Here is a 25,136-nt window from a genome sequence, read left to right on the forward strand (position 1 = left end):
TTGTAGCCATCTGGCAAGGATCACCAAGGGATGCTAAATCAAAGGGGAAGTTTTGTTAAGGGACAGGATATTTTCATGGTCTTCAACTATCTCGCCACAGATTACTTATTAGTTGCAAGGGAAAAAATAATATTTTTCCATTGGAGAAATCAGGCAAAATCTTGGCTGGGTGATCAAAATTAACACCGCCAAGGAGGTCAGATGCACTGTATGTGCTTCCAGGTGTGAGATCGGGAGAGGAAAACATCACCTCTGTAGTTTTTTGGCTGATAATGCATGACCTGAATTGAGTCATGAGGAAATGTCAGTCAAGTCAAAAGGAAATGTTTTATTCATATAAAAGAGGGCAGGCCTATTTTTTTCTAAAGTGTCAGTGTAATAAAAGACAAAGGAAAGCTGTGTGTTTCAGATTAATAGCAGTTAAGTGTAATATATGACCCTAAAATGGACCCTGAGTTAGAGGAGAAGACCTAATGTGTATTGGGTTGTTTGAAAACGGTGGTAAATTAAAGTTTGTGTCAGTATTAAATCTAAAATTGCCAACAACATCATGGCTATTTAAGAATACCCATATTCTTAAGTAAATTCAGAAGTATTTAGATGTGTGAAGAGACATGCTGTATGGAACAGATCTCCACATGGCTCAGAAAAAAATATGTTGAGTGAATGTATGTGTCTATGGACAGAGAGTGAATGATTAAGTATTTGGGTTAAATGTTAACAGTAGGTGAATTTGGGTAAAGAATCTATGTTATTCTTTGTACTATTATTATTCTACAACTTTTCTATAAGTTTGAAATTCTTTTCAAGATAAAGGAGAAAAAGCCCAGCAATATAATGACAACTGAAAGAGCAAAGGAGGGTATGTGACAAGATACAGGCATTTCTTAACTATCTTGGTTTAGATTTTCTATCCTTTGGGTTTTCTCTGGTAAATAAACATAATCCTATGATGATGTCTGTGTCATTGAGCAGGCAAAGCTGCTTCTCTGATTGTTGGCTCAGAAAGTAAGTCTAGTACAAAAAAGTAATGTGTTTTTTTAAGTTGAACCATTATATCATTTTGTGCTATAGAAGAATTTAGAAAGATGGTTCTAATCCCTCCTTTAATCCTTGCCGGCTGAGTGGTCATGGGAAAGTTCTCTAATCTTTGGAAAGTTTGGCTGCTGCATTTTAAAATAATATGTTCCTAGCCTTAAGATCCTATGGCTCAAATGAGAAAATGCATGTGAAAGCTCTCTGTAAATAATAATGGTTTCCTGTACAAACACTACTATTAATAGTTGTGGTTAAAGATGAACAATGACAAGACTAAGGTAGAGATTTCCCTGAACTCCAGAGGCTCTTTTTTCTTTTTAAATGTCAAGATTAATTCTAGAAGAGCGATTCTTTCCCCAGTAGACCCTTCAGTTCCTTTTGGTGGCCTTCTTTCTCATTTCCTGCTCTTATTGTTTCAGGCAGAGCTTCAGTGACTGGAGTTGTGGCTTCTCTGAAGTTCAAGAACAGCGAAGTAGGAGCATGGTAGAGGGTGTATGAAAGATAACATGTAAGTCAAACTCATTGTTTTGTCCATCCCAAAACATCTCATAGATGTGAAGTTCTTCACAATAGGCCCTCCTTTGCTCTGAGATTGTGTGTGAGGCTCTGATGGATGGATGGAGGTGATCTTCCAAGCCTCTGAGGTGCCCCAGGTCAAAATCAACCAAGGTTTTGGAGGAAAAGGACTGAAGGAACCACATTCCTCACAGGAGCAGGAAGACAATATGGGCCAGGGTGGTAGAAATTCATAAAGCAAAGGGCACAGGAAATAATGTCTGCCTGGGTCATAGAAATGACAGAAGAGGGTGCTGCTGGATCTGTAGTCACATAAACCTGGACATTTAAAAGTTTAATGTTCAGACTTGACATTAAAAAGGAAAAAGGCTGCCTAAATTAAGGAAAATCTCTATCTTAGTGTAAGCCACTTTTCATCTTTAACCCAAACTATTACTAATAATTTTATTTTATAGAATAGATTACTAGAAAGTTTCTAAGAAGACTTGGGAGAGTCATTGGGGCCAGGCCTTTTCCTTTAAGTTGGAAGTGCTTTTGATTAAAGGCTCTTTGTTCTGAAAGATTACAGTTCCAAGGTCTGCCTTCTTCTCTTGAGTTGAATACTCTTGGCCAGTGCTGTGCAGAGTTGAACTGAGATGAAGAGCTTGCTCCTGAGCATAGACCAATAAACTGCTTCCATCATCAGGAAAATCTTGTGCCAAAAGTAAAAATCAGCTGAACTAAACAGTATTCTTTTTTTTTTTTTTATAAATAAATTTTTATTTTAATGGGGTGACATCAATAAATCAGGGTACATATATTCAAAGAAAACATTTCCAGGTTATCTTGTCATTTAGTTCTGTTGCATACCCATCACCCCAAGAGAGATCATCCTCCGTCACCCTCTATCCAGTTTTCTTTGTACCCCTCCCCCTCCCCCTCTCCCTCATTCCCTCCCCCCAACCCCCCGTAACCACTACACTCCTGTCCATGTCTCTTAGTCTCGCTTTTATGTCCCACCAATGTATGGAATCCTGCAGTTCTTGTTTTTTTTCTGATTCACTTATTTCATTCCACATAATGTTATCAAGATTCCACCATTCTGCTGTAAGTGATCCAATGTCATCATTTCTTCTAGCTGAATAGTATACCATGGTGTATATGTGCCCCATCTTCTTTATCCAGTCTTCTATTTTTTTTTTTACAGTGATTAAAAGCCTTTGAGCAAACTCTTGGCCAATACAGCAAGAAACCATAAAAGAGTATTGTCCTTAACATGTTCACCAAGTCCAAGTTGGCCCCATCACCATGCCAAATCCCTGAAAAATGCAACCCAACCACAGTTCAGTCTGTTAGGAGCTGTCACAGGGAGCAGGAGTCCAGGAGAAGTCCACATCCAGGAAAAGTCCGCATGGCACTAGAATTGTTGTCACCATTCTATACTTTGCAGCTCATGTCCAAGTCCCAATGACCACTGCTTCTAGCTGGTAATGATTCAGGTAGACTGGAAAAGCCATTTGCAGCATGCGTGGATATGGAGCTTCTGTTCTCCTCTGCCAGTCTCGGTGTGGCTTCTTCAGTGTTCCTTAGTTGAAGAGTCCTCTTAGTTTAGTCCAAAATTGGTTTTTCCAGATGATAGTTCTTAAAATTAGTTTGTAATCCACTTTGGTTCTGGGAGGTAGATGTTGGTACGTCCGCCTACTCCAGCGCCATCTTGTCTCTCCTAAACAGTATTCTTAGTGTTGGTAGTTAATGTCCATTCTGGCACATAATTAATTTGTTTATGTATAATATGCAAAGAGTATATTAATTAGTTTTGTTCGTTTTTAAGCTTTAGAAGAATAGTGCATTGCATGAAGTATTCTGCAACTTGCATTTTTCACTGCTATGTTGTTAAAATTCACTTGTTGCATGTAATGGTAGTAAATTAATTTTTAGTGTTAAATAAAATTCTGTTGTGAAAATCTATTACAGTTTATCAGTTACTCTACTTCCTTCCAAATTTTGATATTCTGTTGCCAGTCATATAATATTGCATATCACTGTGCCTTTTCTTTTCTTTTCTTTTTTTTTAAGTGAGAAGAGGAGAGATAGTGAGATAGACTCCTGCATGCACCCTGACAGGGATCCACCCAACAGCCCTCCTTTCAGGCGATGCTCAAATTAACTGAGCTGTTTTTAGTGCCTGAGACTGATGTACTTGGAGCAACCGAGCTATCCTCAGCACCTGAGGCTGAAGCTCGAACCAGTTGAGCCACTGGATGTGAGAGGGGAAGAGAGAGAGAAGGAGGAGAGGGAGGGGAAGAAGCAGATGATTGCTTCTCATGTGTGCCTTGACCGGAGATCAAACCTGGGAGGTCTATACACTAGGCCAGTGCTCTATTCACTGAGCCAATTATCCAGGGCCTCATTGTGCTCTTAATTTGCATTTTCCTAATTAATACTGACACTGAACATCTTTCTTTTTAGTATCTTTGGAAAATAGAATTTATGACTTTAATGTAGAGAAAAAAATTCAGTCTTCCATGGGTAGTGCAGTGTTGTTTGTTTTAACTTTTTGATTTTTGTATTTTGAAATACAGTTTAACATCTCTCTTTTAACTCTATGTTTGGTCCATTTTTATTGCTAATTTTATTTTTTTTTTCATTTGGATTGAAGTTTTTGTTGATTTGTGTTCTTATTCAGTTATTTTTTTGTCTGCTGGTTTGGAAGTTATGCCTTCTATTTCTGTTCTTCTAATGATTGCCCTGAAAATGTACACTTAGCAGTCAATCAGTAGTTAAGGTATTTTAATCCCCTTCCAGAATAATACAAAACTCATAGGACACCTAATGAAGACTGTCTCTTCTGTGCTTATGTGTTCTTTTCAGTGTTTCATATCTGTTACATGTTTCTTCATACAAATTAGACAAGTGTTATTGGTTAGAGATGGTATCTGGTTAACTTTATCTGTATTCTTACTATAACTTGTTTCCCTTCCCTTCTTGTATCTTCTGCCTTTCCTCTGGTGAGACTTGTCTTCATCAGATTTCTTTCCCCTTAGAATCTTTTGATTGTAACATCTATCAAATTTGATTTATGTGAAAATGTCTTTATTTCACTCCCGTAGTCCTTAGGTGACAATAGTTTCCTCTCAGTATTGTAAACATTCTGAAGCACACTGTTCAATGCCTTTTATTTTTACCCTTTGGAAATTTATTGGTAATCTTTCATTTGCTGTTTTTTAATTGGTAATTTGGCTGATTTTGAGATTATTTATTTGCCATTGGGATTCTGCACTTTCATTACAGTATCTTTCTGCAACTTTTAGTTTTTCTATCCTGTATTTGTTGTTTCTGTATGTGCATATTCATGTTATTCATCAGCTCTGACATTTTCTCAGCTGTTAATGCTTTGAATACTGTCTATTTTCCATCTCTATTTTCTCCTGGTTTTGATTAAATAAATTTTAGAACTTCACTTTTTATTTTTCATATCTTTTCATTTGTATTTGGTATTTTCTTTCTTGTCTTTGTTGCATTCTGGGTCTTATTATTATTTTTTTTTTGCAAGAGATACAGACAGACACAGAGAGAAGGACAAACAGAGACAGATAGGAAAGGAGAGAGATGAGAAGCATCAGCTGGTAGTTGCAGTGCTTTAGTTGTTCATTGATTGCTTTCTTATACATGTCTTGATTGGGGGTCTCCAGCTGAGCCAGTGATCCCTTGCTTAAGCCAGCAACCTTGGGCTCAAGCTAGTGACCTAGGGCTTCAAGCCAGTACCTTTGGGCTTAAGCCAGCGACCCTGCACTTAAGCTGGTGAGTGTGTGCTCCAGCCGGATGAACCTGCACTTAAGCTGGCGACCTCAGGGTTTCAAACTGGGTCGTCACTGTCCCAGGTCAACGCGCTGTCCACTGTACCACCACCTGTTCCTGAATCATTTCTTAAGATTTAGCTTCTAACTCAGTAATTTTCTCTTCAGCACCATTGAATCTTTTATTTCACTTATCCCTCAAGTTCTTGATTTTAGTGATCATATTTCTTCATTTCTAAAAGTTTCGCTTGAGTATTTTTTGATGGTCTCTTTTTGCTTGTTCTTTTTTTTCTCCATCTTTCATATCTTTAAACAACACCAAAGAGAGTTATTTGATATTCTGTATTTTATATCAGTGATCTGAATTAGTGCTTGTGGCTTATTTCTTAGTGTGCAGTTTTGATTGTGTGCTGATATTTGTTTGATAATTATATCTTGGAATCTTGAGGTCTTCTTGAAGTTTGTGTGTGTTTGCCCTGGGAGCACAAGATGCTACAGACCCAGGACTTTTGTTCCCTTTAGGAACGCTGGTTTCAGGTGGGGCTTTCCCCACCTTGCTGAAAGCTGCAGATCTCGATGCCTATCCCATTGCTGGTATTCATAGTAGCCTCCAGGGCAAGTCCGGCTTTCTTCTCCGCTCGGGTTTCAGTGCACTGTTTCTGCCACATTCTCCTGGGAACTGTCTCTGCCCGGAGCTTAACCAATGCATTAAGAACTATTTTTAAAAATAACTTATTCAGGATCTAATTATAGTATAGCAGAAGGGCCCTACAAATATCTAATTGAACACAATTTCTAAACTAGGAGTGCCCAAGCAATACTTTAAAATCAGCTTTTTACTGTACATGCCCTTTATAAATTTTCTTAAGCCTTTTAAATTTTATATGATAAATTACTTGATTTCACCTAGAGATAGGAAAATATTGAAATAGTGATTCCTTTGAAAGCTAGCTTAACCACATCTGTACTCATATCTCATACTATATCCCTACACTTTTGCTTGTTTTTTCTTTTTTTCTTGTTAATCTATTGGATATTTACTTTTTTGGAAGTTGAAATGACTACGTTTGGAAAAACTCGGAAGAACAGAGTTCTTACTCAGCACCCCTTTATTATGGCTCCCATCTATTTTCTTTTCTTTTCTTTTCTTTTCTTTTCTTTTCTTTTCTTTTCTTTTCTTTTCTTTTCTTTTCTTTTCTTTTCTTTTCTTTTCTTTTCTTTTCTTTTCTTTCTTTCTTTCTCTTTCTTTCTTTTCATTTTTCTGAAGCTGGAAACAGGGAGAGACAGTCAGACAGACTCCCGCATGCGCCCGACCGGGATCCACCCGGCACGCCCACCAGGGGCGAAGCTTTGCCCATTCTGGGCGTCGCCATGTTGCGACCAGAGCCACTCTAGCGCCTGAGGCAGAGGCCACAGAGCCATCCCCAGCGCCCGGGCCATCTTTGCTCCAATGGAGCCTTGGCTGCGGGAGGGGAAGAGAGAGACAGAGAGGAAAGCGCAGTGGAGGGGTGGAGAAGCAAATGGGCGCTTCTCCTGTGTGCCCTGGCCGGGAATCAAACCCGGGTCCTCCGCACGCTAGGCCGACGCTCTACCGCTGAGCCAACCAGCCAGGGCTATTTTCTTTTAAAGTGTCATTTTTCTTTTGATGCAGAATACTGGCTAGAAAAGATTGAGTTGTAGATCTCTGCCTGTGGATGCTGTACCTTCTCACAGGGAGCACAGAAAATTGATGTTTGCTGTTGAGAATTAGAGGCATCCTCTCCATAAACTTCGTGTCCTTACAGTACATCCCCTTAAGAGGTGTGGAAAGCAGCATAAAATTTTTGGTCTATAAAATGTTAAATTGACTTTGAGTTTAGCACATGAAAAACTTTTTAAATTTCAAAATGGATGTTGGTTGATTAATTGTGCAGGAGAATACCATACCTTTTTCAGGACTCACAGATCTGACAGGTGAGTGTTTGTGGATTAGGGTTTTGTGGTAAAAGTGATATGTTAGGAATGTTTCTAATCTGCAAAATCTTTATGCTTTGATGATCCCAGGGAGCATTCTTGTAATTCTAGTGTGGTCACAGAAAAGGCAGGCTCTGAAAACTGTCCTGGGAAATGCCACGCTCTGGCTACAGATTCTCTGAGTGACTCCCTGTTACTGACCATTTACTCTCATTTGGAAAATGCAGCTATCACATAATTCTGTGTCTTTTTCTCTCTTGGATAGCAGATTCTCATTGGTTGTTACTAACTCTGTGTCTCATATTCTGGGTTATGGTTGCTGGCAGTTCAGACACCAGTGTTAGTTTTTAGTTTGGTTAGTTGAGCACTCCAGGGAAGAGATGAAGTAAACCTCGAGAAACTTAACAGGACTAGCCAAGGCTTCCTGAGGAATCCTTGCCCAGCCTTCTGGGCTGGGGACCACAGGGCCCAAGTGCAAACTGCTTGGATGTAGGGTGTCATGACAGTGGTTGAGGCCTGGCAGGTCCACATTGGATTTGGGCAGATGATAGAAAACTGCGGGCCAGAAAGCATTGAGCCATTCCCATTGAGTAGATTCTCTCAATGGCAGACGAGCAAACAGACAGGGTGTAAGGCCAGTTGCCACAGCCACCATCATAGCTGCCAGGCCCATGCAGGTTCACATTAGATTCGGACAGACAGTAACGAAACATTGGAGCCAAGAACTGGTGGGCCATCAGCTTTAATCCTAGCTTGTACCCAGCAGGCAAGCAATACACACAGTGGGAAAACACTTCCCTTTCCATTCAGGGCTCCCAAAGCCACTGACTTATCTGAATTTCCTAGAATCAAAGGTTTCTACCTCACCAGCCTTATTCACCTCTGTTTCCCATCTCCTCCTTTCTGCACAAACTCAGCACAAACTGGCTTCTCCTTCAGCACTCCACCATCTTGGCTGCTTCTCTTCTCCTCCATGTAGCCTTTCTCTGCTCTCCTCTCTAATGCTAATCTCAGGAACTGAGAGAGAGCAAGCTCCCGGTCTGCCCCACTTTATAGTGTAGAAACCAAAACCTTTAATCCAATATACAAACAAGGAAGTCTCTGATACAGAGTCACTTGTCTGAGGCATAATTGGATTCCTCATGAGAGTGCACCACCCCACATCAAAAAGGGTGGGAAAGGCTTAGTTCCAAAACCAAGCCCCAGGCTACAAGGTTCCTGCCTGCCCACAGCCGCCTCCAACACACATTAGTACAATCATGCCCATCCCAAACAAGAAGGGCAACCAATACCATCACCTGGGCAACGGGCTTCCAAGTGGGCAGCGCCATCTTTAACAAAGTGAACATAATATATTTTATCTGCCCAACTCAGGGAAAACTGCTTCTCAAGCAAACAAACAGTAGACTGGCCCTTCACAGTGGCGGGCAGGTAGGCAAGCTGCTATCGGCCATCCGCAATCTGCCCTGAGGGCAAGCACCCATAGCCTTATGTAGACTATACACACGTGGTGCTGCCATGTGCTCACGCTCTAATCAAGCAAAGTGTTTGCAGCCGGTACACCAGCGAGCAAGCCTAACACAACTGGTTTCCGAACAGTAAGGAACCTTAATTGCCACTGCTTCTAGCTGGGTTGGCCTGGGCCAGGCAGTTCATTTGGTAGAGCAGTAACTGGCCATTTGAGCCTCCCATTTCTTCTCTTTCGCTACAAATGTGTGTCCCTTTGAAAGTGATGATTTGAATCATTAGCATCATTTAACACACTTACTTGAGAACAAGGAACTGAGTGCAGTTTCTGTTATGCTACAAAAATGTGGCTCTGGTCACATCAAAATATTGCAGAGAGACAGCCCAGGAATGTAGTCTTTCAGATGTTCTTTTCAGTTAGGGTGTTAAAACTGAGGGTTGACAGTCATTGTCAAGATAAGTGACCATGAGTCAGAGTTTGGTCACCAGGCCCCATCGTGTAACTCAGAGGAGTTCTTTGCTGTACACGCTTCCTATACCTCATGGACATCGGTCCTACTCCTGCTCCTCTAGACCAAGAACGGTCACTCATCTCTCTCTGACTTGGCACTGGAACACTTGGCCATTCACAGCATTTTCCTCCTCTCTCTCACACAAGGTAATGAATTTGTATATTTCTAAGTAAGTATTTTTGTGGGGAAAACAGCTGTGGTTAAGCTTGCTTGCTGGCACTTTGCACAATTAGTGCGTGAGCATGTGGCAGAAAGCCACGTGTGTGTCTCTATGAAAAGCCCTTGCCCTCCACTGCGCAAAGTGGTTTTCCTTTGTGTATTTGCTTGCCCTTCTCTGTGAGCCTCCAATAAATGGGAAATAGCCTAATGCTTTCTGGCTCCGCAGTTCCTCTCCCACCTGCCCGAATGTAATGTGAACCTGCCTGGCCTTGACTACTGGCATTACAGCTTTGAAAAGTAACAGTACTGTAAACGCCTTTTTCTCCAACTTGTCCCTCCTGTTTACCAATTTTACCTTTGTATGCTTATTCTGGTACCCTTTCCTTGATGCCTACAGAATGCCCTCAGAATAATTTTTTGGGCCTCAGTTAGGGTGTTTGGGGGTTGGCAGCAAGACATAGATGGAGCCGTGTTGGGTTCACTAGTAGCCAGATGACCTGGCTTCATGTTGAAGTTCTAATCATAGTCTGTATGGCTTTGGCTAACAATTTAGCCTTTCTGAGTTTTCCCACCTAATAACTCCCTTAATTGGTTAATATGGTAATAGTAGAGCAGTGGTTCTCTGGAAAATTATTGAGGACCTAAAGGGCTTTGCTTATATGGTATAATTATATGGTATAATGCTGGTGGTCGAGGCCAGGCTAGTTCACATTGGATTTGGGCAGATGGTAGGGGAACTGAAGAGCGCTAAAAGCGGTGGACTATTCCCATTTATTCAAGTCTTGCAGAGGCAGATGAGTAAACAGGCAGGGAAAACCGCTTTTTGCAGTGGAGGACAAGGGATCAGAAAAACCGCCCCCACACACAGTGGTGGCTGAGGGAATCAGAGAACCGCACCTTGTGGTGGCAGGGAAAGCGATCTGGGAGAATTGCCCCTGAAGGAAGCACCTATAGCTTTTCATAGAGACACACACGTGAATTTCTGCCATGTGTTCATGTACTAATTGTGCAAAGTGCTTGCATTCGGGAAACCAGTGAGCAAGTGTAACACAGCTGTTTTCCCAGTATAGGGGTTATGTAATGTTGGTGGCCTTGGCCAAGCAGGTTCACACTTGATTAGGGCAGACCACAGAAGAACCATGGAACCAGAAGGCATTGGGCCATTCCTGTTTATTAGATTCTCACAGAGCCTGGCAAGCGAACAGGCAGGGGAAACAGCTCTCGCGGTGGCAGGCCAGTGATCAGAAAAACCGTCCCTCGTGGTGGTGGGCAAGCGATCAGGAACACCTGCTCCTCGCTGTGGCGGGCAAGCGATCTGCACCAAGGGAAAGTACAGTAGCCTTATATAGGCTATATACACACATGGTCCTGCCATGTGCTCACGTAGCAATCGTGCCGCCAGAAAACACGCAAGCAAGCCTAAGCACAGCTGTTTTCCCTACAGGTTATATCTAGCATTTTGTGGTAGGCAGGGAAATGGTCCTCCAATTCCCAGAACTTGTGAATATGTTACTTTCCATGGCAAAAAAGACTGCATGTGATTAAATTAAGGAACTCTGTATGGGGAAGTTATCCTGGATTATCCAGGTGGGCTCAGTGTAATCGAATGGGTCCTAATAAGAAGGAGGCAGTAGCATTAGAGTCAGAGAAGAAACTACGAGGAGGGAAGCAGAGTTGAAGTGATGGCATTGATGGAAGGGAGGCCTGGAGCCAAGGAGTACAGGCAGCCTGTAGCAGATGGAAAAGGCAAGGGACATATCCTTCTCCAGCTCCAGGAGGAGCTCAGACCTGCTGTCACTCATTTCAGCCATGTAAGACCCATTTTTAGACTTCTGACCTCCAGTACTATTAAGATAATTCATGTTATTTTAAGTTACCATGTATGTATGCATAGGAAAGTAACGCAAGTATTTTCTGTGTTAGAAATTAAAAGGCCCTGCCGTGTAGCTTGGTAGGTTAGAGCATTCATTGTTCTGATGTCCCATGATTACAGGTTCAGTTCCCAGTCAGGGCACATACAAGAATTAACCAGTGAATGCATAAATGAGTAGAACAACAAATTGTTGTCTCTCTCTCTCTTCCTTTCTCTTGCTAAAATCAATAAATAGAAGAAAAATTTTAATTAAAAGTAAGAAATTAAAAAAGTATTAATTTATTTAAAAATAATAATGATCTGGCCCTGGCCGGTTGGCTCAGCGGTAGAGCGTCGGCCTAGCGTGCGGAGGACCCGGGTTCGATTCCCGGCCAGGGCACACAGGAGAAGCGCCCATTTGCTTCTCCACCCCTCCGCCGCGCTTTCCTCTCTGTATCTCTCTTCCCCTCCCGCAGCCAAGGCTCCATTGGAGCAAAGATGGCCCGGGCGCTGGGCATGGCTCCTTGGCCTCTGCCTCAGGCGCTAGAGTGGCTCTGGTCGCAATATGGCGACGCCCAGGATGGGCAGAGCATCGCCCCCTGGTGGGCAGAGCATCGCCCCTGGTGGGCGTGCCGGGTGGATCCCGGTCGGGCGCATGCGGGAGTCTGTCTGACTGTCTCTCCCCGTTTCCAGCTTCAGAAATGAAAAAAAAAAAAAAAAAAAAAAAAGAAAAAAAACAAAAATAATAATGATCTGTTACTTAACACAAATTACGTTGGGTGGGGAATAAGTATTTCCCAACTATCATTGAGAAGACAAGCACAACTATACATTTTGTAAATCTCTTTAATGTCTGCCTTAATAGAAAATGGGTGGAGTCTCCAGTCAGCTTCTGCATTCAGCCTGTTGTGGCATCATGTGTCATGTACCCTCTGAAAACTCCCCTGTGTGAATGAATGAAAAGGTAAATACCATCCTAGTATTATGATGAAAATAATTTTGGCTTCATGGAGTACCTAAAGGGTGTTGTAGATTCCCAGAAATTCCCAGATCCTATTTTGAAAACTTCTGGGCTAGAGCATAGCCACATGGTCACACCTAACTGCAAAACCAACATGTTAGTTGAAAATTGCAGTTCTTATTCTGGGTGTCATTTTAAAAGTACGAGTTCTGTTGTTAAGAAAGAAAGAGAGAGTTGGATATTGAGGCACACTTAGCAATTTAAAATGCTTATCATATCGAAGTTTGATACCCATGGTAAGTTGATAATCACTAATATGTTGGTTTCTCTAATCCTTGCCCTTATTTTAGCTAGGAAAAAGGGACGTTTTGCATAGACTGTTTTAGAAATACCTGACAGAACACAGTGGTCTGTGGGCAGAGGCATAATTGCAGTGAATTACAGTGTTGCATTTGTAGTTAAATTATATAAAGTATCTTTTGTTTAATGCTCATAGACAGCTTTTTGATTTCTTGTTTGGGTCTTTTGAATTTAACATCTGCTTCCATTCCTTGGGTAGGAGGAAGATTGGAATTGAAATTTCAGACTCAGCTTTGATTCATAGCTATCTTTCATGGGTTTGAAAATACAAGGGTGTGACATTTCTTCTGGGTCATTTTGTAAATAGTTCCTACTGCTCCCTGGAAGCATTCTATCGCTGAAGAATAATCCAGTTCCAGTTTCTGATGTGAAGTTGCAGTTAGGCATATTTATACTAAATAGCTTATATTTTTTTGAAAAAAACATGTAAATACAATAAAATAATTTGGGCTAATTTTGGAGTTAATATTAAACTTATATTGATATGAAGTTATGACTATGTGTTTAATGTATTTGTGGTGCTACCTTTATCTTTAAATCAATCATTGTAATATCTTTTGGGTGAGTGAATTCTTGTGAGATAGTTTAACATCCTATATATAGTCTTGAACTATTATTTTAACCTCTTGGGTTGGCAAAGACTTTGTGTCTTTCCCAACTTAGATTGTCCGTTTCCTAACTGAACTGATTGGGAAGGGGAGTTTTGATTTGGGATGGAGGATAGAGAAGAAGCAAAGAAGATTATGTTAGAGCCTTAAGCTTTTGTGGGGGGAAAATGTACTTGTTTGGGAGTCCCACTGAGTGAGTTCTTTGGGAGCCAGAGGATTGTACCAGTGTCTGGTGACCTTAATGAACTAGAGGTGAAAAGGACAGTTTTACTCACTTTACTCTTTTTTCTCAGAGGCCATTGAACACTATCTTGTGATGTCAGTTTCTCTGTTATCTTGTAATATACTGTGTTATCAGGAAGCAGTCCTTCTTGGTTGAAAACTTGGTTAAAATGGAGAGAGTGGTCAAAGATGGTGGCATAGGAAGACCCTGAACTCACCTCCTTCCACAGATACACTGAATGTGCTCCTACATATAGAGCATTTCCTCCTAAAGAAGAACTGAGGACTGATTGAATAGCTTCTATACAACAAACAATAGAGGGACCACATAGGGAAGAGTTGAGAGACGGAAACATGGTAACCATGGGAACCTCAGCCTGATGCGGCAGCCTGCAGTAAGGAGGGACATCACTGGGGCCAGTGCATGGCATCACCTGACCTGGGGCACAGTGGTAAAACAGCAATTTATTTTATTTTATTTTTTCAAAATTTTATTTATTGATTTTAAAGAGAGAAGAGAGAGATAGCGGAGGAGTGGTAAGCATCAACTGATAGCAGTAGTAAGTAGTTGCTTCTTGTATGTTACTTGACTAGGCAAGCCCAGGGTTTTAAACTGGCAAATTCAGCGTTCTAGGTTAATGCTTTATCCACTCCACCAGCACAGGTCAGGCCAAAACAGGAATTTAAAGAACACCTAGACTGTGAAAAAATAAATCTACTTACAACCTCCAAGGCACCTGTCAGACGGGTAGCAGACTACAGGAACTCTCTGGGATCTGTGGGATCTCTCTGGGTTCAGAGATATTGGTTAGTGCCCTTGTTTACATTCCTCTTTCGCGAGGTAGTGCAGGTGGGAGCTTAACCCAAGCGTGCTAGCCTGCCTGCAAGACAGCCACTGTGTGCTCCAGACAGGCTTGGTTCACTCCCACCACAGTCCCAGCCAGCCTACCCAGGAAGCCCTTGCAGTCACCCCCCATAGGATACCTTGGTCTGCACCTTCTCCAGCCTCAACCAGCTGGCTTCTCACAGTGCTCCCAGAGCTCTGGGCTATCGAGGCTTGCGCCTGCCCCAGCTTCAGCCACTTTGCCTGCCAGGGTACCCCTGCACTGGGTGTGCCTCCTTCAGCGCCAGCCTGCCAAAGCCACCTGGGACACACAGTCAACACAGAGTTTACTCCTCCACAAAACCACTCCTTTAAGATTGGGAGAGGTAGTTGCTTTATCTAATTCATAGAAACAAACACAGAATGTGAAACAAAACAAGAATTTTAGAGGACTATGATCCAAATGAAAAAATAGGGAATACAAGGATAAGAAACATAATGAAATGGAGATCAGTAATTTGCCTGATAAAGAATTCAGACTAATGATCATAAGGATGCTCACTGAACTTTGGAGAGGAACACAGTGAGAACTGTAGGAAAGAATTAGAAAACATAAAAAAAAACCCACTAATCAGAGATAAAAATATAATAACTGAAATAAAGAAATACAATCACCTGACCAGGCAGTGGCGCAGTGGATAGAGTGTTGGACTGGGATGCGGAGGTTCGAGACCCCGAGGTCGCCAACTTGAGCGCGGGCTCATCTGGTTTGAGCAAAGCTCACCAGCTTGGACCCAAGGTCACTGGCTCAAGCAAGGGTTTACTCGGTCTGCTGTAGCCCCTCGGTCAAGGCACATATGAGAAAGCAATCAATGAGCAACTAAGGTGTTGCAACAAAAGGTGTTGATGCTTCTCATCTCTCTCCATTCCTGTCTGTCTGTCCCTATCTATTCCTCTGACTCTGTCTCTGTAAAAAAAAAAAAAAAAGAAATACAATAAAGGGAATCAGTAACAAGATTAAGTAATATAGAATAAGTGATTAGTGACCTGGGATTAGATTTGTGGAGCTCACTCATTAAAAACAGCAAAAAGAAAAACCAATTTTAAAAAGTGAGGATAGTTTAAGAGATACGTTGGACAACATGGTTGCTGGTTCAATCCCACTCAGGGAACATATAGAAACAGATTCAGGGGTCCCCAAACTTTTTACACAGAGGGCCAGTTCACTGTCCCTCAGACTGTTGGAGGGCCGCCACATACAGTGCTCCTCTCACTGACCACCAATGAAAGAGGTGCCCCTTCCGGAAGTGCGGTGGGGGCCGGATAAATGGCCTCAGGGGGCTGCATGCGGCCCGCGGGCCCATAGTTTGGGGATGCCTGAAGATGTTTCTGTCTCCTCTTGTTCTCTTCCTCTCTCTCTAAAATCAATAAATAAAAATTAAAAAAAAGAATACTAACATTCACATTATAAGGGTCACAGGTGGAAAAGAGAGAGTGAGAAAGGGGCAGAAAACTTATTTGAAGAAATAATGTCTGAAAACATTACTAACCTGGCAAAGGAAGCAGCCAGTCAGATATTCGTATACCAGCACAAAACAAGATGAACCTGAGGAGATCTACACCAAGACATATAATTAAAATGATAAAAGTTAAAAAAAGAATCTTGAAAGCTGCAAATGGAAAACCACAAGTTACGTAGAAGGAGAACTCTGGAAGGCTATCAGCTAACTTTTTGGAAAACTTTGCTGGCCAAACGGGAGTGGCATATATATTTATCATACTGAAGGGAAAGAAGCTCACAGTACAGTATCCTATCCTGCAAGGTTATCATTCAGAATTGAAGAAGACATAAACAGTTTCCCAGACAAGCAAAAACTATTGTAGTTCATCACCACTAAACCAACTTTACAAGAAATGGGAAACAGACTGCTTTAAGCTGAAAAAATAAGGAACAACTAGTAACAAGAAAACATGAAAGTAAAAATCTCACTGATAAAGGCAAATACATAGAAAAGACAGTGGGCCCTGGCCGGCTGGCTCAGTGGTAGAGCGTTGGCCTGGCATGCAGGAGTCCCAGGTTCGATTCTCGGCCAGGGCACACAGGAGAAGCACCCATCTGCTTCTCTACCCCCCCTCCTCCCTCTCTGTCTCTCTCTTCCCCTCCCACAGCCCAGGCTCCATTGGAGCAAAGTTGGCCCGGGTGCTGAGGATGGCTCTGTGGCCTTTGCCTCAGGTGCTAGAATGGCTCTGGTTGCAACAGAGTGACGCCCCAGATGGGCTGGGCAGAGCATCGCCCCCTGGTGGGCGTGCCGGGTGGATCCTGGTCAGGCGCATGCGGGAGTCTGTCTGACTGCCTCCCAGTTTCCAGCTTCAGAAGGATACCAAAAAAAAAAAAAAAAAAAAAAGAAAAGAAAGTGGGTCAGAGAACTGAAAAGCTAGTATGAAGGTTAAAAGACAGTAAAATCAATTATAACTACAATAAGTAGTTTGGAGATACACAAAACAAAACCATTTGAAATATGATGTCCAAAACATAAAACATGGGAGGGGGCAGTTAAAATATAGTGCTTTTAGAATGCATTTGAGCTCTGGCTGGTTGACTCAGTGGTAGAGCGTCAGCCTAATTTGTGGATATCCTGGGTTCAATTCCTGGTCAGGGCACACAGGAGAAGTGACCATCTGCTTCTCCACTCCTACCCCTTCTCTCTCTCTCTTTCTTCCTCTCCCATAGCCATGGCTCTATTGGTTCAAGTGCATTGGCCCCAGGAGCTGAGGATGGCTTTGTGGAGCCTCCACCTCAGGTGCTAAATATAGCTCAGTTGCAAGCATGGCCCCAAATAGGCAGAGCATTGGCTCCAGACAAGTTTCCAGGTGGAACTGGTTGGGGTACATGTTGGAGTCTGTTTCTCTATCTCCCCTCCACTCACTTGGAAAAAAAAAAGAGAATGCATTTGAACTTACACACCTAGAAGTTTAAAATCTACTGATATATACATACATATATATATATATATGGATAAACCTTATGGTAACCAAATGCCAGAAACTTACAATAGATGCATAAAAATATAAAGGAACCCAAATATAACACTAAAGACAACCAACAAATCACAAGAGAAGAAACCAAGAGAACAATAGAGGCATAAAGAAGAGCTAAAACAATCAAAAAGAATTAACAAAATGATAATAAGTAGATACCTATCAATAATTACTTTAGACCTTGGCTGGTTGGCTCAGTGGTAGAGCATCCACCCAGCATGTGGATGTCCCGGGTTTGATTCCCGGTCAGGGCACACAGGAGAAGTGCCCATATGCTTCTCCACCCTTCCCCCTCTCCTTCCTCTCTATCTCTCTTTTCCCCTTCCTCAGCCAAGGCTCCATTGGAGCAAAGTTGGCCCAGGTGCTGAGGATGGCTCCATGGCCTGTGCCTCAGGTGTTAAAATGGCTCCAGTTGCAACCAAGCAACGCCCCAGATGGGCAGAACTTCGCCCCTTGGTGGGCATGCCGGGTGGATCCCATTCGAACGCATGTGGGAGTCTCTCTCTGCCACCCCACTTCTCACTTCAGAAAAATACAAAATAAATAAATAAATAGACAATTACTTTAAATGTAAATAGATTAAATGTAACAGTCAAAAGATATAAAGTATCTGCCTGACCTGGCGGTGGCGCAGTGGATAGAGCGTCAGACTGGGATGCAGAGGACTCATGTTCGAGACCCCAAGGTCGCCATTTTGAGCGCAGGCTCATCTGGTTTGAGCAAAAAGTTCACCAGCTTGGACCCAAGGTCGCTGGCTTAAGCAAGGGGTTACTCAGTCTGCTGTAGCCCCCCAGTCAAGGCACATACGAGAAAGCAATCAATGAACAACTAAAGTGCCACAACGAAAAACTGATGGTTGATGCTTCTCATCTCTCTCCGTTCCTGTCTGTTTGTCTCTATCTATCCCTCTCTGACTCTCTGTCTCTGTAAAAAAAATAAATAAAAAAGAAAAGAAAAACAAAAACAATAACCATCTATATACTGTCTACAAGAGTCACTTCAGATTGAAAGACACATACAGACTGAAAGTGACAAGATGGGAAAATATATTTCATGCAATTAGAAATTAAAGGAAAGCTGAGATAGCAATACTTATATCAGACAAAATAAACTTTAAGACTTTAAAACAAAGAGTATAAAAAGAGACAAACCTATTACTTAACAATAAAGGGGTCAATCCAAGAAGAGGTTATAAATTCATAAATATTTTTACACTCAACATAGGAGCATCTAAATGTATAAAGCAAATATCAGCAGACATAAAGGGAGATATTGACAGTTACACACTAATAGTAAGGGACTTTAATACCCCTTACATCAATAGCTATATCCTCCAGACAAAAAAATCAGTAAGGAAACATTGGCTTTAATGACACATAATATCAGGTGAAATTAATAGATATATACAAAACATTTCATCTGAAAAGTGAAGAATACACATTCTTTTCAAGTGCACATGGAGCGCTAACAAATTCAACAACTCAGAAAGAATGAATAAATTTCTTGAAACATACAGCCTTCTAGGAGTGAACCAGGAAGAAACAAAATTTAAACAAGCTGATTACTAGTAATGAAAAATTGAATCAGTAACCAGAAAACTTCCAACAAACAAAAGTCCAGGACCAGTCAGCTTCATAGATGAATTTTACCAAACATTTAAAGAAGAATTGATACCTATTATTAAAAATATTGGAGGGGGAGGAATATTATTAAACTCATTCTGTGTGGCCAGGGTTACCCTGATACCAAAACTGGACAAAGACACTACAAAGAAAGAAAATTGCAGGCCAGTATACCTGATGAACACAGATGCAAAATTCTTAGTGAAGTATTAGAAAACCGAACTCAACAATCCATTAAAAAGATCATATATCATGATCATATAAATTTATTTCAGTGATGCAAGAATGATTCAACATCTGCAAATCAATATGATAAACCACATAAACAAAATGAAGGCTAAAAATTATATAATAATTTTAATAATGCAGAAAAAGCATTTGACAAAATTCAACACCCATTTATGATTAAAAACTCTCATCATAGTGGGTATAGAGGGAACATATGTCAACATAATGAAGGCTATATATGAAATAGACACAACTATATAATACTCCATAGTGCATAGAGGGAACATATGTCAACATAATCAAGGCAAAAATGACAAATATACAACTATATGATACTTCATGGTGACAAGGATGCCAGTTACCACTCTTATTCTAAATAGTACAGTATTGGAAGTCCTAGACATAGTAATCAGACAAGAAAAATAAATAAAAGGCATCTAAATTGGAAAGGAAGAAGTAAAACTGTTACTTGCTGCAGATGTCATGATACTACAGTGGGAAATTGAAAAAGACTCCACCAGAACATCTTTAGAATAAATGAATTCAGTAAAGTTGATGAATACAAAATTAATATATAGAAATTTGTTGCATTTTATACACTAATAAAGAACAGAGAGACAAATTAAGAAACAATCCATTTACAATTGTATCAAAAAGAATAAAATACCTAAGAATAAGTTTAACCACGGAGTAGAAGCAATTAAGTGTAACTTGAACTTGTGGGACTGAGGACCTGCCCCTGCCTTGCATCTGAGGAGCTCAGTGATTTTAGCAACTGACATTATAATAGTAACATTTTTAAGCCATATATGGGCATAACAAAAAGAATTGTGAGACTGATGGAAGATGGAAGGTTGTTTCTATTAGTGTTTTAATATATTTCAGGTCCTCACCTGAAACTTGCTACTTGTTGCAATAGGGTGGCTACTGTGGTGTGAATGGCTGCTGTGCCCTCTCCTCTTCTTTTTAGGGAGTTTACTTTTATGTTTCTATATCACCCCAGTCTGCTGCAGGGTGAAAAAGGTCAAGGTGCTGGTCAAGAGAAAGCCTTGGTGAAAAGCCATGTAGTGATTTTTTGCAACAGCTAGTGGTTTTGGAAACATGGGTGGAATAATTTTCTGATACTTTAAGATTGCAAAAGAATCAGTGTTTTGAATGGAGTTTCTACATTTGCTAACCACTAAATGTAAACAATTGCTATGTGCAAGAGGCTCAAGAGCCAAGACTCTGCACAATTTCTAGTGCAGAGCCAAGAGCAGCATCTTATTTTTTTTTTATCAGCTATTTAGCCAGCTTGAGGGGCTTCCCTAGCAGCTAGCTCTGGAGGCCTTTCAGGATTATAACCAGCTTTCACTGACCTTCACTTCAGTCATTGCTTCATGCACAGAGGAGTTTATGTTACAGTTTAGGAAAGATTAGGATCTCTCTGGAACAAGGCAAAAGCATGTATAGCAAACTAGCTGTTTTCTGGAAGTTTTTTCTCTCTCATTTTGTACTGATTTCGTAGCTGACTCCCTCAGCAACCATTGAAAATGCTTACTTCTTTTTGAGCTGCTGATCTTCCTCAGCTCCGTTTTTGGCAAATACTCAATGGCTGAGATACTTGGACACCCTGTTCCTGTGGGAAGGCCACAAATACTGCTAAGGATGAGGCTAGTTTCCTAGGGCCTCCCAGTCTACACCAGATAGTGTTTTAATCTTTTAGTGCATCTTTTACTTTTTGTTATAGTACTTATCACAATGTGTAGCTGTGTGTATATGTGAATATCTCTCACTCTAAATTCTTTTAAAGGAAGGAACTACCATGGTAACCGTTTTATCCATGTAGCTTACACTGGGCTTGACATATGATAAAGAGAGAATGAATAGGATACCCATCCTGACAAGTGAACTTCTCTGTCAACAATGGTTTGCATATGGCAACCTGAGAATAGATCAAGGGAAAAGAAGAGAAGAAAATCATCATTTACCACAGCCCTTTCAGCTGATGATGTTTGTAAAACCAGAAAGATCTTTTCAAAATATAATGTGCTTTGATTAAACAGATCTATATTTTGATTATGGTAGTGTTTATATTAATCTATACATGTGATAAATTTTATAGAACTATATGCAAAAAAAGGCAAGAGTACATGTAAAAACTAATGAAATCTGACCAAGGTCTGTAGTTTATAGTATTGTACAATGTCAGGTTCCTGCTTTTGATAATTGTATTGTGGCTATATAAGAAAAAGGGGGTCTTGGGGAAAGGATATTTTACAACTTCTATGTGGGTCTAAAGTTATTTCAAAATCAATAGTTAAAAGAAAAACACAATGAGATACCACTATATATCTATTAAGATGGCTAAAAAACAGGCAAATGAGACAGAAATGGATAATACCAAGTCCTGGCAAAGATATAGAGCAATTGGAACTCTCTTGCATTGCTGGTGGGAAGGTAAAAGGTTATAGCCACTTCAGAAAACAGGTAGTTTCTTACCAAGTTAAAGATATACTTGCCATACAAGCCAGATATTTTCCAGCTAGATATTTACCCAAGAGATATAAAAATCTCTATTCACACAAAAACCTGTAGATTAATATTTCTAACAGCTTTAATCATAATTACCTGTAACTGGAAAAAACTGAAATGTCCTTCAGTAAGTGAATGGATAAACAAACTAATATATCTATCACTGGAATATTACTCAGCAAAAATAAAGGACAAACACAACTATTTGGATGTATCCCAAATGCATTATATTATGTGAAAGAAGCCAAACTGAAAACGGTACATCCTGTGTGACTCAAAAGGGTACTCACTGTATATAATTACATTTATATGACATCCTGGAAAAGGCTAAAGTACAGGGTCAGGAAACAGATCAGTGTCAGGCTGGGAATAGGGGAGAAGACTGTCTTACAACAGCAAAAGGAACTTTTGGATTGAACAAAATGTTCTGTATCTTGACTGTCAAATTGATTACACGACTGGATGTATTGGTCAAAATTCTTAGAACTGTACATTTAAAAGAATGGGTTACTGCATATAAATTATACCCCAAGAAATCTGATTTTAACATGAAAACAATACCACTAGCACCAAACAGACATTAACTATGGGCTTTGGCATAGGCATGTCCACCTCTTGTCTATGATTGGGTAAGGATTTGTGAGGTCATTAGTTATACAAGATGGCTCATTCAGACACACAAGTGTGGCCTCTCTAGTACTTTGGCCTCTAATTGACTAATGGAAATAACCATTGCATTAGAGCTGGATGCTCTCACATTTGTTAAACAGTGTGCCACTGGGAGAGCTAAAGAAACACTTCTGGCTGTAGCTTTAGTGGATACAGTCTTTAGCCTGTGAACATTTAATGAACTATCACTCTATCCCTCTCCTGACTCCTTTGCCATAACGTGAGCCATTAATAGAACAGACTTGAGTTTTTGGATTGTTTTAAATCTCAACTGTAACAACTGGATTATCATTCTACTCCTTCCTCCACCCCACCAATGAATTATAAAATGTCCTACTGGGAAACCAACATATTTGATTTGGTAGAAGGAAGGAGGGATAATTTCAACACCACTGCAAGTAGTCTAATGTTTATAGCAGGAATTGGAAGATTCATATTGGAAATTTGAAGCCCTAGAGCTCTAAAGGAGTGTTTCTTGATAGTCAACATTCTTTATAAGTCAAAGTAAACATTTGATTGTGAAAGAAGATTTAAATGCTGAACTCTTGGCTGTGATTTGTGGGGTTGAAGGATATAATTTCTAACTTTATGGAACAGATATCTGGATAATGCCTATGAGATAACAGTCTTTTCACAACAGAAGACTCCTTGTTAATTTAAAACTGGTGTTTACTGATTGGTTTGGATTTAATGCTTTCTAGCAGTCATTTCAGTTGAGCAAACACTAATTATTAATCACATGTCATGCCTATTATGAGGTGTTGAGTTTGCACAGGCAAATGAGCCTCAACCTGTTTTCAAAGAGTTTACTATACAGCAGGTGGACCAAGCTATGCATAGTTCCCTTAAATTTAGCTACATGGGAGACCCCTCAGGAGGAAGCCCTTACCTAGGAGGTGACACTTGCGTTGTGCCGTTATGTGTAAGTAGAATTTCGTTCTCTGTGGAAGAGGGAAAGCCTGGATTCTTCAGGCAGAAGGAGCCAAGCGATAAAGCTTTTGTAGTCAAGGAATTATGGCAGAGAAACTGGGCAAAGTATTTCTTCCTTTTCTTTTCAACTAAATAAAAGTTAAAATAAAAGCAATATTCGCCTGACCAGGCAGTGGCGCAGTGGATAGAGAGTCGGACTGGGATGCGGAAGACCCAGGTTCGAGACCCGGAGGTTGCCAGCTTGAGCATGAGTTCATCTGGTTTGAGCAAAAATTCACCAGCTTGGACCCAAGGTCACTGGCTCAAGCAAGGGGTTACTCGGTCTGCTGAAGGCCCATGGTCAAGGCACATATGAGAAAGCAATCAATGAACAACTAAGGTGTCGCAATGCGCAATGAAAAACTAATGATTGATGCTTCTCATCTCTCCGTTCCTGTCTGTCTGTCCCTGTCTATCCCTCACTCTGACTCTCTCTCTGTCTCTGTTAAAAAAGAAAAAAAAAAAAGCAATATCCACATAGTAAATATTCACACTACCTGGAAAGATATAAAATTATAAGTAATTTACCCCCTTTTCTCTTCTGTATTAATTTCTATTGCTGCTGTAATTAATATGTAACCACAGTGTTAGTGCTGTGAAACAACACAACTTTATCTCATGTTTTTGTGAATCAGAACCCAATACGGGTCACCCTGGGTTAAAATCAATAAGTTTGAGACTGTAGGCCTTTTCTGGCTTCCAGAGGCTTCCAGTATTCTTTGGCTCGTGGATTCTTCCTCCATCTTCTCTCTGACTTTTTTCAGTAGTCAAATCCCGGAAAGGGTCTCTGATTGGACGGATCTGTGTTATTAGATTGGGCCTACCTGAATAGTTCAGGATACTCTTCCCATCTCAATATTCTTAATTAACTTATTTAAAACATTTAAAAATTTAAGTATAGTTGGTATGCAATCTTACATTGGTTATATTAGTTTCAGGTATATAATATAGTAATTCAACATTTTTATGTATTTTTTTTTATTCATTTTTTTTTAGAGAGGAGAGGGAGAGACAGAGCGAGAGAGAGGAGAAACAGAGAGAGAGAAGGGGGGAGGAGCTGGAAGCATCAACTCCCATATGTGCCTTGACCAGGCAAGTCCAGGGTTTCGAACTGGCGACCTCAGCATTTCCAGGTCGCCACTTTTATCCACTGCGCCACCACGGGTCAGGCGTAATTCAACATTTTTATACCTTACAATGTGATCACCTCACTAATTCTAATAATCATCTGTCAACTTATATGTAAACTTATTACAACATTATTGACTGTATTCCTCTTTCCTTTTTCACCATTCCCCACCCCCTCTCTTCTGGTATCCATTCCTTTGGTCTGTGTTTCTATGAGTCTGTGTCTGTTTGGTTTTATTTGTTTGTTTTTAGATTCTACATAGAAGTGAAGTTACATGGTATCCATCTTTCTCTGCCTGACTTATTTCACTTAGCATAGTAACACCCTCTAGATCGGCAGTTCTCACCTGTGGGTCCCGGCGGGGTCGCCTAAAGCCATCGGAAAATGCATAATGCATATCAGGTATTTACATTCCAAATCATAACTGTAGCAAAATTACAGTTATGAAGTAGCCACCAAATTATTTTTTGGTTTGGGGTCACCCCAACATGTGAAACTGTATTGTGGGGTCACGGCATTAGAAAGGTTGAGAACCACTGCTCTAGATGCATCCATATTGTCACAGTGGCAATATTTCATTCTTTTTATTGCTGAGTAATAGTCCATTGTATGTGTGGGGGGATGTAGCATATATTCACTACCCTTAATTTTTTTTTTTTAAAAAGCCGGATTTTTATTTTATTTATTCATTTTAGAGAGGAGAAAGAGAGAGGGAGAGA

General features: G+C 40.6%; 1 protein-coding gene across 6 annotated transcripts in view; it reads left to right on the top strand.

The window, feature by feature from the left end:
- Positions 1-25,136, top strand: part of SGMS1 (sphingomyelin synthase 1) — a 327,448-nt gene that overhangs the window by 110,337 nt on the left and 191,975 nt on the right. For 5 of the 6 annotated variants that reach the window (XM_066348467.1, XM_066348469.1, XM_066348466.1 and 2 more), the window contains exon 3: positions 1,458-1,546. The exons of the other annotated variant lie outside the window; for it this stretch is intronic. The gene's annotated coding sequence lies outside the window, so the exon portion shown is untranslated. The remainder of the gene's footprint in view (positions 1-1,457; positions 1,547-25,136) is intronic. 6 annotated transcript variants of the gene reach the window in all.

The sequence above is a fragment of the Saccopteryx leptura genome, chromosome 9 (assembly GCF_036850995.1).
Source record: "Saccopteryx leptura isolate mSacLep1 chromosome 9, mSacLep1_pri_phased_curated, whole genome shotgun sequence".
NCBI lineage: Eukaryota > Metazoa > Chordata > Mammalia > Chiroptera > Emballonuridae > Saccopteryx > Saccopteryx leptura.